This window comes from Sardina pilchardus, chromosome 23 (genome assembly GCF_963854185.1).
Source record: "Sardina pilchardus chromosome 23, fSarPil1.1, whole genome shotgun sequence".
Lineage (NCBI taxonomy): Eukaryota > Metazoa > Chordata > Actinopteri > Clupeiformes > Clupeidae > Sardina > Sardina pilchardus.
The window spans coordinates 9,081,256-9,095,277 of NC_085016.1; positions in this window are offsets into that span (position 1 = coordinate 9,081,256).

The following is a 14,022-nucleotide window of genomic DNA, read 5'->3' on the forward strand; positions in this document are numbered from 1 at the left end:
ACAACACAACACACACAACACACACACACACACACACATACCCCTCACAGTAACGACACCATCATGGGCGTAATCCCTCCGGCGGGACGGCCCTGATGTGATGAGGCAGTATTTCTAAAACAGGCGTGTGTAAAAACGAAAGCACCACGCATCAAATAAAGGAGGTAGAGAGAGGCGAAGCGGGAAACAAACACAGCAGAGCCACCGAGCGCCGGGGCCCCAGCGCACCACGGGCGTCCCAAAAACCCCCTCCTTCCTCAGGCACCCTCGGCACACCACAGGGGCTGGAGAAAGTGCTGATGGAAGGGGCCTACTCTTGTGTCCCTCCTGACCCCCCACCTAAACACACACACACACACACGCACACACACACACTCACACACACACAAACACACATGCGCACACACACACACACACACACACCTACACACACACACACACACACACACACACACACACGCACACACACACACAAACACACGCCACTTCAATGGCTCATCATAAAACAAACATGGGCCATAAATTCTGCCTGATGCAGCCATAAACTACCAGGGGGGGCAGAGGGAGAACTTTGGAGTGTTCAACCCCGAGCAATAATAGGGCCGCCGCTGGGACCGCGCGGGTGATGAATCTCTCTGTGTTTGTTCACGAGGGAATCGCACGGGGAGCCATGAATAAATAGCAACAGAGAACAAAAAAAACCTGAGGAAAGTACAAACAAACTCACTAACGAATGGACAAAATTCTAGAATTGTAATTTCAAAAAGTTTAAGTATTCTATTCCAAGGCCTGCAAGCAAACTGCTCTCTCAAACTCATCATTATGTTTCACCAACAGCAGCCCAAATCAAGTGATAAAGAGTACACACATACACACACACACACACACACACACACACACACACAAACACACACACACACACACACACCACACAACGGGTCAAGCTGTAGCTGGTGTGTGTGTGTGTGGGGGGGGGAGTCAGTGCATGGCGCTGAGCAGCTGCTCTCTCTCTCCCCTCAGCGCTGATGAATGATTCCCCCGGACCAGACCTACGGTGCTCCCACACACCCCTGCATGTCGTCTGACAGCGTGACCAGCGTTGCAGTGCAGCGTGAGATTGGAGGGTTGTTGTGTGTTGTCATGGGGGTGGTGTGTGTGTGTGTGTGTGTGGGGAGAGAGAGTAACCCGGTGAAGCAGAGGTGTAGTGGAGGTTCACAGTCCAGCGAATGCTCAAAGGGTGTGGAGCTGTAGATGTCTCTGAGTAAATCAAACTCAAGGGGTGAGAGGAACCACCGCAAAAGGATGGGAGGAGATGGAGCCGCAAGGTTGGCATGGACACACACACGTTGCATGTCTATGTTCAGAAACACATCCATGCAGAAATGCAGTAGTGCTCCATCATCCACTGCAACGGCTCAAAAGGCAATGCCTCTAGCGTTCTTCCCATGTCTATTGTGAATGCACCTCAGGGACTGCAAATGCAAATTGGCATATTGCACTGTATAGCTGCCCAAATTCAGAATTTTATTGGAACATTTAAAAGTAATTTATGACAATTATTTAGAAAGCCAGTGGGTTTTTTTTTGTTTTTTTTTAATTCAATTATCTAAAATCCAAAATTATGCTGTGGCTGAAGTGGAAAATGGGTAATTTATGCTGTGTTCTATTATCCATGTTGGAAACACGACATTGCCTAGCGACACGCACCAACACGCCCCCTTTATTCGGACGACAAACTTTCCTGCTTGGTTGAACTCAGAGGACATCGAGCAAGTTTTCCGATGTGGAATCCAAGATGGCTGTGCCCTGTATGACTTGTGAGTGCAATATTGAATGAAGAAACTTGTTTCAAACTGATGTTGCTAAACATGGCTAGCGTTGCTAACAGAAGATAAACCCGCCTGGTACTCAACCACTGCTACCGCAATAACAGCTTTCCGGGTGGTGTCTAGGTTTTTCCGCAAACTCAGACATGGAAAACATACCAGAGTGCTAAAAATGTGGAAGTGACGTCATATCCGAGGACCAAGTCAGTTCACAAAGAATAATAAAACGCAGCTTTAGCCTCCGATACGCTTGTAGGATGAGACTGGCCTTTAATCTAGGAACATGACTCTAAAATGAAGTACATCCAAAGGTAGCTGCCAGCTACCATACACATTGTAGCTGCCATCTCTTACACATTGAGAGTGACATTCATTCATTTGATTGGCTCCACGCGCTCTCACACCAATCAAATACATACGAGTTGCCAGTCTAGCAGCTATTCATAGTGGATTGACACAGCTGGTATGTTGTACATGGACAATCAATCTGAGTAAATAATGACTGAATGTTTATTGTGAGAGAGATTTCAATTCAGACAAGTGATATAGAAAATCATCTGTACCTCATACTCATTCCAAATATTTGGCTCGCCAAATCAACACACATACAGTATGCATTCACTCACTCAGCTCACACAAACACTGCAATTTATCTCACGGGCAGGTATAAACAGAGTACATTTGATGATGGATTGACACGTTTGACAGCATTTCCATTAACTAAGCCATCATCAGCCACACACTGCAAAAAATCCTATAATTATAGAATCTAAGTCATATAAATCACTTTAAATCAAGTGAATATATGCATATATATTTTTTTTTTAAATCTTGCTTAATCTTGCAAGTGAAAGTTTCTTGTTTTGTGGAAATACTACTTAAAACAAGCTAAATTATCTGGCAAGATTTGCCAAAAGAACAATAAGATTTTCACTTGTGATAAGGTCAAAAATGTTTAATCAAGTGCCAAAAAAAGTCAAAAAAAATATTGTTATAAGCAAATGATAGACACCTAGTCATTTAATTTGATTTCATTTATCTCACACAGACTCTCAAATTCTATATTGTTGCAGTGTACATACAGTAGGATTCAATTATAAACCATGGTACAGTAGATATCATTTATGCTATTTGAACATAAACTTCAAACAAGTTTTAAGTTACAGACTTCACATTTCTTTATGATTGGCTAAAGAGGGGGTTATGTGTGTGTGTAAGTGTGTGTGTGTGTGTGTGTGTGTGTGTGTGTGTGTGTGTGTTTGTGTGTGTGTGTGTGTGTGTGTGTGTGTGTGTGTGTGTGTGTGTGTGTGTGTGTGTGTGTGTGTGTGTGTGTGTTTGTGTGTCAGACTTGTTTTTTATGTACTGAAGATGAATAACCTGGAGGTTTTCTGTGTGGGTGTATGTAAGCTTGCATTCTAAATATATACAGCTCTGGGAGTGTTTGTGTGCATTTGTGTCTCTCAGGTGTGTGTTTGCGTGTGTGTGCTTATGTTTACTTCCGAGTTGTGTGTTTAGTTTACCCAGATGAGTATCCCAGATGTTTGTGTGTGTGTGAGTGTGTGTGTGTGTGTGTGTGTGTGTCTGTGAATGTGTGTTTGCTTGTATGTCCATTTTGAGGACACGCTGCTGTGGGACTGTGAGTTGTGTGTCCATTGTGTGTTTACCCAGAGTCTCCCAGGTGTGTGTGTGTGTGTGTGTGTGTGTGTGTGTGTGTATGAATGTCACTGACGCTGAACCTGTATGGCAACCACAGAGCACCCACAGACATGTTACCTCTGCTCTGCATACCCGGCGGAATAACAAAGAGCTCATCTCCATTCCGGGCTGCACACCTGAAGCCCCGTCTCCCGCCCACCGTGCCCCCCCCCCCCACACACACACACACACACACTCTCCGGCAGGCGGACGGAGTGGGCAGGCACAGGCCGCTAATGGGGGAATATTCTAGAATGGAGGCACTCCGCAAAACATGGCTCCGAGTTACTAATACATGCAACCTCCTCACCCTTCCCAGCTGTCTCAGGCTTCACTATGAACACATGTATAATGTATTACAGCCACATGGACCACGTTCACACACACCAAGACAGGCAGCCACTCACACACAACCACACACACACACACACACACACACACACACACACAACCACACACAACCACACACACACACAAGTGGGTGACAATTAAGAGATGTTTAGTTGGGGGTGGGGGTGGGGGGTGGGGGGGGGGGGGGGGTGGGGGTCTTTCATTGAGAAACACACCAGCCATCAAGACAAGGTGATGAATAAATCAATAGCAGATTAGAAGCAAATCATTCAGTGATGAGACACTTGTTAATGTGTGGTGACACAAAGCACTATCACTTCACTTACACTAATGGCAACAATATGCAGATTATTTGAGGTGTACTGTTGCAGGAAGAGAGTGAAAGAAAGGAGAAGAGGAGAAGAAGACAGGAGCGAAGATAATTGAAAAGAGGGTGGATGAGGAAGAAATGTGGATATTACAATAGAGAGAGAAGAGAAGTGAGGAGAGCAGGAAGGGATAAAGAGAGAGGGAGAGAGAGAGCAGGAGAAGGAATGAGTGGAGGAAAGGATATAAGAGCAGAAGTGAGGAGATGAGGTGGTGAAGAGTGTAGAGGGAAGAGGAGGATGAGAGAGGGAGACTGAGAGGAGAGGAGAGGAGGATGAGAGAGGGAGACTGGAGAGGAGAAGACAGGAGAGGAGAGGTCACGGACACTGTGTGATTGAACAAACAGCCTTCATGCTTGGGGTCCGTACAGAGCAACAGGCAGGGTAAACATAAATACATACACACACACACACACACACACACACACACACACACACACACACACATATGAGTTGTGATGCATGAAAATAACTTTGAAACACAAAAACATGCACATACTTGCCAGCACACATAACTAATATCTCTTGCTATCTCACCCTCTCAGCCGCTGTCTCACACATAAGCACACAGGTCAGACTAAGAAAACATTGTCATATCTGCCATCACTCAGACCTCCAGAAAGAAAACATAAGTCTGCCAGCATGCCGCAGGTAGTAATGCAACATACAAGTTACTACATAGCAAAGATGTGTTGGCTCATTGTTGGGAGATGTTCACACCGATATGCGATTTTTAACACAACAAAGGGAGAATTCCTGAAGTATAAGACACGTTATATTTAGCTCAATACCTAGTTTTCTGACTTGGCTGAGACAGACAACTGAAATTACCCATTGTTGATAAAAAAAAAAATGGAACCTCAAAATGTTAACTATTCTTAACTTTAAGTTCCTCTCATCTTTAGGAGCCTCACTTGTTTTCCTGCTTGTGCCTTGCTCATATAAATGGTTAGTCGTATTGTTATATGAGGAAACAACTGAATTTGCATGCCTCGAGGTGAAAAGGTGTATCACATATTTAAACAGTATTTTCCAGGTGCTAGAATGGCCCGTCTACAGTCCAGACCTATCAAATTAGGTGCATCATGAAAAGAAAAACATGAAATAAAAGTACTCTAGCAACTTGTCTCCTCAGCTCCTAAACATTTACAGAATATTGTTCAGTGAAGCAACAACACAGTGGTAAACATGCCTCCGTCACAACTTTTTTTGAAACATGTTGCTGGCATCAAATTCAAAATGAACATATACTGTATTTTTCCATGAAATAGTCAATATTTTCATTTTCAACATTTGATATGTTGTCTATGTCCTTTCTGCTGCTAAATATAGGTTTACAAAATGTGTATATTATCAAATTATTTTTTTATTTGCATTTTACACAACGTCACAACTTTTTCTGATTGGAGGTTTCACAAAAATATCTTGCAAGGACTCCTGGGTTCCGTGAAAAGGGTCAGCTGAATCGATACTTATAAATGTAACATCGCTAACGTCTCCTGTGGGTAATGAGAAAAGTGAACGAAGATGGAGGCTCAGTAGCAATAGATTACAGTCTACATGACTTACTCTCTGGCACATTCTTATGTGTGTGTGTGTGTGTGTGTGTGTGTGTGTGTGTGTCTGTCTGTCTGTCTGTCTGTCTGTCTGTCTGTCTGTCTGTCTGTCTGTCTGTCTGTCTGTCTGTCTGTGTGTGTGTGTGTGTGTGCGCGCGCGCACGTGTGTGTGGAAGAGTGAGTGAGAGAGAGTTAGTTGATAGTGCTAACCTGCCTAACCCGAGGCATTTTGCGAAATTTCTACTTGGCCTCAATCAGACGCCTAAATCACTTCATCTCAGTGCGCTGGGATGGAAGAGAGGCCCCTTCAAATTTAATATGTCTTGAGCCGTCGGACTTCCACGGAGCAGACTCCCCACTGCCTTCCCGTACTCCGGCACTGAGCAGATATGTCTTCTCCGGCTGCCTGAGGTGGGAAAACCATCTACTGCAGACGGCTGAGAAATGTAGTGGGGCAGGGCAGGTGTGTTTATGTGTGCTATTGTGTATTTGTGTGTGTGTGTGTGTGTGCGTGTGTGTAGGTGTGTGTGTGTGTGTGTGTGCGTGCGTGTGTGTATGTGTGTGTGTGTGTGTGTGTGCGCGCTCATGTGTGTGTGTATTTGTGTGTGTGTGTGTGTGTGTGTGTGTGGAGGCGGTGCATCACTGAACTTTCATACTGGGATGGGAATCATCATTTGCGGAGAATATCATTTATGGGGATGAGGTTTTTTTTTTTGCTCCCAGGTGTCAGTGTGTTTGCAGTCTGTTTCGGTGGAGCTATCTGCTTAGGGAGGCAAAAACGTCCTCTTGCCACTTTAACGTGAGAGAGAGAGAGAGCGAGAGAGAGAGAGAGAGAGAGAGAGAGAGAGAGAGAGAGAGAGAGAGAGAGAGATGCCTGAAGTTGGCCCCATGATGAGGTGAATATAAATGAATAATATCTCATATCTATTCAATAAATGCCCCTTTAAAAAAAATCACTGCGGAACTCCAGGCCCCCAATGAAGAGCAATGTGGTCAATCGGCCCCTCTCGGCCCCTCTCACCCCCCCCCCCCCCCCCCCCCACAAACCTTTTCCTCCCACTCCCCTTCTCAAGGAAGGAGGGATACCTTTGGCCATTGCTCTCAAACGGTGGGGGTGGAGTGAAAAGAAAACTATCTTTCATTTTTTCATTCTCTCTGAATCAATATCCCCTTAAGAGGACATCCCCAAAGTGTCCAAATTAATCAGGACTGAACAGGTCCTCTCTTCCCCCACGACGTAATGCGGCGCTCTTGACACGAGGAGTCAAGTGGTGGGAAAACATTGAATTGTACCGCCATCCCTGAGCACGGTTGGTTACTTCGCTGACAACACTCTCCAATCATTAAAGTTCAACAGGCCCCCAGCTCACCGAGAGGACAAGCAACAAGAGCAACACGCAGGCCTTGGAAAGAAATGCTCCAAAAAAAAAACAACATTCAAGGTACAATGTCTTAGGTGTTTTTATTTCCAACAAATGAATATTGTTTTCATAAATAATGTGTTGATATCTGTGGAATTACCTCAACCAAGAAATTGGGATAATATTCTCATAAATCTACATAAAGTGGAAAAGCCAAGCTCATGGAGTCTGCCATGTCACGCCACCATTTGATACAGCGGCTGGAAGCTTTCTCACACTTCAGTGGCGTGGCAGTCAGAGGATGGAAAAACAATGAGTAGCCCTGCAGTAGTGGGCAACAGATGATGGGCGCTAGCTCAGGCAAACACGGTGGTGAAGTAGGATTTTTGTAAAATAGAATATTGTAATATTATGCTTATGAAAAGACACAACTAGCAGTGTTACACAAGACACAAATGTTTGTGTAACGTTAGGTTACCTCTAATCGTCCAAGTTAGCTTTCTGGGCTAGGAATTCACTTGATCTGGGCGTGTAGTGCAGTAGATTGATTGTTTGGAAAGCTAGGGGTGAGAGAGAAGTATAGACCTCTGAAGTTCGCCTACAAAAAGGATCCAAAGCTGCCATCTTTGCCCATATAAGGAGATCCGGGAGTTAATTGAAGCTAACTGCCTATGGCAAGTTGCATGGTAAGTTAGCTCTGGGGTAGCAAAGATCAAAGTGTGCCGTCTTCACCTACCGAAGATCACAGTATCCACTAGACGGCAGTGGACAAAACTGTGTAGTGAAAAACGTCTGCATCCCCGTGAGAGTTTAACAGGTGCGATAATTGAAAATCCCCATGTTATTTTCCCATGGAAAAAATCTCAAGATACCGGATCTCCTTATTTGGGCAAAGATGGTGGCTTTTTTGTAGGCGAACTTCAGAGGTCTATTCAGTTGGTTGCATTCTACGATGTCACCGCTTGATGGAAGACCTTTTCGCATAGGACAGCTTCCAGCACTCATGGAGTATAATAATACATTAGATCGGAAGAAAGACCGACAGACAGACACTAAGTAGTATTCTAAACAGAAGTTTGACAAAATGTTCTATGCCGACAGCGCCACTCTTATCAGGTAATTTATTCCCAGCCTACCTGTTCAAGCTCATTTGGTTTGATCACTTGCTTTCAACCCACCATGTACCCCCACACCTCCCCGTCGTCCTTAATTAGGAATAGGATAGGGCTGTACGCCTGCTTGAGTCCTGCCAAGACCCTGGCTAGAGGCCTTTTTCGCTAGTTTGGAACTTGAACTTGTGAAATTACCATTGGAGACAGACTACAGACACCATCACAGAAGATATGTCTAGCTCTCAATGTTTTGTCTTCTTTTTGAAACTATGTATTTTTGTTTTTGAATCCAGGCACTGAAGGATCATTATATGACATCTTAAACATGTTTTTTAAAAGAGGGTTGGTTCTACTGGGAGTGATTAAGGTTTCCCAACAGGACTTGTGAGGGTGTCTTAGAGAGAGTCCTTTCTCTGCTGTCAGATGATTCTCTCTGCTAAATAGCTGGTGGTGTCATTACAGCAGCACTAAGATGTTTGTGTCTAAATCTTACTTGCATATGTCCAAGAGACTTCTCTTAGACAGTATCAATGTGGCTATCAATAGTAGAGCTTGTCAGTCAAGTGTATGTCTGTGTGTAGATAGATAGAAAGATAGATAGATACAGTACTGTATTGATCGCCCAGGGGAAATTCAAGAGTGGAGTCCGAAGGCCTAATGAACGAATGCAAGATCTCAAGTTTTTCTCTTTTCTGTTATTTGTGGAATAATGGGGTGTTCAAAAGCCTAGTGATTGTTATAACCTGAAGAGATTGTTGCTTTTGTCGCATCATGGGTAAATTAAAAATTCTTACAAGTGTTTGAAATGAGTTGGGGCCGGTTTCCCGATAACGTTCACTCTTAGCGAGCTACGAAAACTCCAAAGCTATAACTTACCAAAGTTGTTTACCTTTATAGTCGTGGTTCCCGAACTATCACTTAGGAGTCTTCTTACGAAAAGCTCCTTACGTGCGACATACTGTAAGTGTTTGTTTGTTTGTCTGTCTGTCTGTTTGTTCGCAAGATAGGCTAACTCTAAAAGTTAAGGATGGATTTCGATTAAATTTCCAGCGAAGATCTGAAATGACCCAAGGAAGAAACTATTTAATTTTAGGAGTGATTCGTATCACCGTCTGGATGCAGGAGGCGGTAACATGTATGTGTTTGCTTGGAGGAGGCTTGTGCTCTCGTAGTGCTTTCTAGTTGAAATAATAGTATGTAGATTTTTTTTTTTAAATCACAGCTGATTGACCAACATCATCATTAAATTCATTATTGTGTGCCTTTGGTTAACATTAAACATTGTAGGACAGTGGGGGGGGCGTTCTCTTACCAACGAACGACGTACGAAAGACATTCGTAGCAAAGAAGCTTTCAGGATATGCATGAACAGGTTAAGGTAGAGCTTAAGATAGAGGTTACGAACTACGTAGTGTTAAGAAGGCTTCGGGAACCAGCCCCTGAACAGTAAAAAAACTCCTTTTTAAAAATGTTACTTTTCACGGTATTCCATTGAAATGGAGTGTGTAACATCATTATGTCATGGGGTGTAAACATATAACAAGTGCCATAAGCCAATGTTTCCTTGATTACATTTAAACTGTTGATGAGTTAAACGAGTTCTCTGAATGAACAACTTGTCTTTTAAAAATATCTACTCCTACTTGGTTTCTGTCACATTTGAAAGCAACATCCCACAAAGATCCTCACTAACTCCCTCATCTAACACACACACACACACACACACACACACACACACACACTCACACACACACAGACACACACACACAAACTGTGAAAGAAAGTGAAATGGTTGCCTTTGACCACGGCGGCACACGGAGTCCCGCGAGTTCAAGGGTAGGCGCTGAATGTTGATGACTGTGGCATAATGAAATTAAATGGAGGCCACGCAGACCCAGACCCCGGGGGTCATCGCTGTCCTTCTATTGGTCTACGCCGTGCACCCACTGGCCCCGCCCCCACACCGTCCTCCACAGCAAGAGGCCACAGAGCACCTTCACATTCACATACGGCCTGTCTTTTATGTGCGCTGAGTGAGAGAGCGCCACATGTGTGTGTGTGTGTGTGTGAAAGCGTGGTTGTGAATGTCCAAGTGGGTGTGGATTTGTGTGTAATTGTGTGTGTGTGTGTGTGTGTGTGTGTGTGTGTGTGCGTATGTGTGTGTGTGTCTCTCTGAATGTGAGCTCAGGTAGGCACATAGGGGCTGGTAGATGTGTGAGTGATTTCATTTGAGAGTCTGTTCATCTGCATGGTATTTGACATTATTTATTAATTTCTTTTTTTTTCACATCTCTGCGTGTCTGTGTGTGCATATGTGAAGGTGTATTCAGAGTTAATATGAGCGAATGTGTATGTTTGCTTTTATGTGTTTTTGTGAGTGTGTGTGTGTGTGTGTGAGAGAGAAAGAGAGAGAGAGAGAGAGAGAGAGAGAGAGAGGGAGAGAGAGAGATAGAGAAAGAGAGAGAAAGAGAGAGTCTGGATACACATCCTGAAGGGTTTGTTTACGCTCCCAGTCAACGTTTCCCTGCAGGGCCGATAGACAGTGGGGAGCTGGGCTTTGTAATCTGTGGGCAGTGTCATTTATCACCGCGGTGATGGAGACTGTTTAGCGCTGGGCGTCACGTGGCTCACGAGCGCTCCCTTTCAGCTCACGCTCAGTTTGATCTCCAACTCCGCCAGTCTACGGTTCAGTCATTCTGTTCATCTCCCATACATCTGCTTTGTTTGGGAAGAGCACAGGGGGTGCCAGGGTGAGTGAGAAAGGAAAGGCAGAGATTCTGTGTGTGTGTGTGTGTGTGTGTGTGTGTGTGGAAAGCGGGGATGAAGGCACAGTATGGCATTAGAATGCCATCCATGTCATAGTCTCCACTGTAGAAGAACTGGGCATTGCAGATAATATATTATTGCTGTCACATCGGGGTCCGGTTCGTCCTGTCGAGACTTATTTTCCCGATAATGACCAGCATTCCATACATTATCCCTGACGTAGAACTGATTAAACTAGCCAGGACGTGAGTTTTGACAACTACAGGATTGATTATTTGATGACTACATTATTGCATTATATATTTTGAATCAATTAACATTACTTTGTAAAAATATGATTTCACTTTGACATTAAAAAGGGGGGTTTTGTAAATCATTGTAAAAAAAAAGGGGGGGGGGGGGTGAAAACGTTTTGCAGGCACTGTCTTCTCTTTATCAGAATGGTTGCCAAGCAACATCGAGACGCAGCAACTCTTTTGTATCAATTTGTAGTACCGCAGTAATATAGAATGAAATGTGGTCAACGTGTGGGGTTGTGCTGGTTTCACAACGGCATCCGTTTCAGAAGACTTCTTTGGCAATATGAATGTTCTGTGTGTCATGCCAATAAACTAGATGCACCGCATAGCGGTACACAATATGACCGCCGCTCAGTTCTGCATTCTCTCCAAAACGAATTACGCTTGTCAACTTTCCTGTATCTCCGATTTGTGCAATATACTGTATGTATATATCTCCTTCTCTTGCAGCTCATGTGTATATGAGTGTGTGCATGTGTGAGTTTGCTTGTATAAAGATGTGTGTGTGTCTGTCTGAGTGTGTGTGAATGTGCATGTGTGCGCGTGTGTGTGTGGAATCCGTGCAGTGTGTTTATCTGTGCGTGTGAATCTGTTGATATGTGTGTGTGAACTTAGTTACTTTTTAAACTGAGCCCCCTGCCGGCTCAACATAAAAATGGAAATCGGTTTTGCCAATAGCCTACTCACTATATTGGAATTTAACAGTTACGCCATTTTGACAGTAACGTCAACAATATATAGAAGACATCACAACCTGCAAAAAGTAATTTCAGGGAGGTATCTAAAAATACTTTAACCTACTGAGATACTGAAATACAGATGAATAGCCTCTGTTTGTTCAATAATGTCTAGTCAGTATACCAAATAAGAGAGGCCTATAGATAGAAACTGTGGTAATAAAATATGAAGATTTTGGTAGTTTGGGCTTTTCGTGTATCCTTCTATTGTAGCCATTTAGCCATCTACTTTAGGCCTGAATTATATGCCAATGAAATTACACTTGTTAAACTCACCTCAATAAATATTTTGCAATCATTTAATCCACCATGGGCAATGCTAAAATTACTGTTACAAACCAGCGGCAGAGTTGGCGGTCCAACGCGGGTACCCACCAGTGGCCCGCTGGAGTTTTGCTCATCAGTTCTCTGGCGGTCCATCGGCGGCTCAGAAGTGGCTCCAGATAATGGGCCACCCTTTTGCCGCTTACTACCCACCAGCTTCTAATTGGCCTTATTTATGGCCATAATAATGAAAATGATGTACTAAAATAGCAATAATACATTATAACACTTTCCATTTGCCCTCAATCAGAACAATTTACAATTATTGACAGGGCTTACCAAAGTTACCAAATTTACTAAGGTGAAGACAGTGCCTGCTGATGAGAAACCTATAAATGTATTCTGTAATTTAATAATCCAATATAAAAACATTTATCCTCAGCAACTATCACACAGACTCACCACACATAGTATTAGGTTCAATACATTTTGTTTATTTATTTATTTTACATGCTTTTGTTTATTTATTTTGCATGCTCATTTACATGCTTTATTTATTGTACATGCTTAAACAATTTATTAAAATTATTTTTAATAATGATATTATGCAACACACTCTTCAGATGTAAGGACTTAAAAGCCACCTTTCCTGCTGCACCAGTCTAATTAATTTGGAGCGCCAGGGACCTCCTCAAAGCCCGGCCCAGCATCCTCTTAAACAGCATCTTTGGTGGTGTTTCCTCCCAAAATAGCAAAATTGAGCTGAATTTACTACCTTTTCACTACCATCAACATGTTTTCTACTACAAAAGCAAAAGGTGAAGAGTAATGTAATGCAATACCTTTCCATAACACAATAACACATTTAAGAACAACAGGATTTAACAATGAACAAAGCTACTGGCATTTGAACAGGGGTGTGTAGGCTGTCAATAGGCACTGTATTTACCGGCATGGCTGGAGTTGATGAAGCTTGCTGGGTGGTGGTGCTGGCAAAGGTGTAGTGGTCTGACTGGCAAACTCTGTTGAACAGATTGGTTTAGTGAGATGATTACTGCAATGGTATGACACCTGGCACATGCTAACTAGCGCCTAAAGTACAAACACTTCTAAAGGATATTTCCACTTAATTTTCAGACAAACCAAGCAATGGACCACATGTACAGACTCTACAAATATTAACCATGATATCATTTTTTTATTTAAATGACTTGAAAGAGATCGTCAGGTATAAATGCACCATACAGTAGTGGCCAGTTAATTCATTCGGATGCTGTTACATGCTAACTAGCGCCTAGAGTACAAACACTTCCAAAGGATATTTCTACTTAATTCTCAGACAAACCAGGCTAGGGACCACATGTACAGACTCTATAAATACTAACCATGATGTCAGTTTTTTATTCAAATAACTTGAAAGAGATCGTCAGGTATAAATGCACCATGCTAGTGGCCAGTTCATTCATTCACATGCTGTTTATGCTAACTGGTGCCTAGAGTACAAACACTACTAAAGGATATTTCCACTTAATTTTCAGACAAACCAAGCTAGGGACCACATGTACAGACTCTATTAATACTAACCATGAGGTCCGGTTTTTATTTAAATTACTTGAAAAAGATCGTCAGGTATAAATGCACCATGCCAGTTCATTAATTCAGATGCTGTTACTAACTAGCGCCTAAAGTA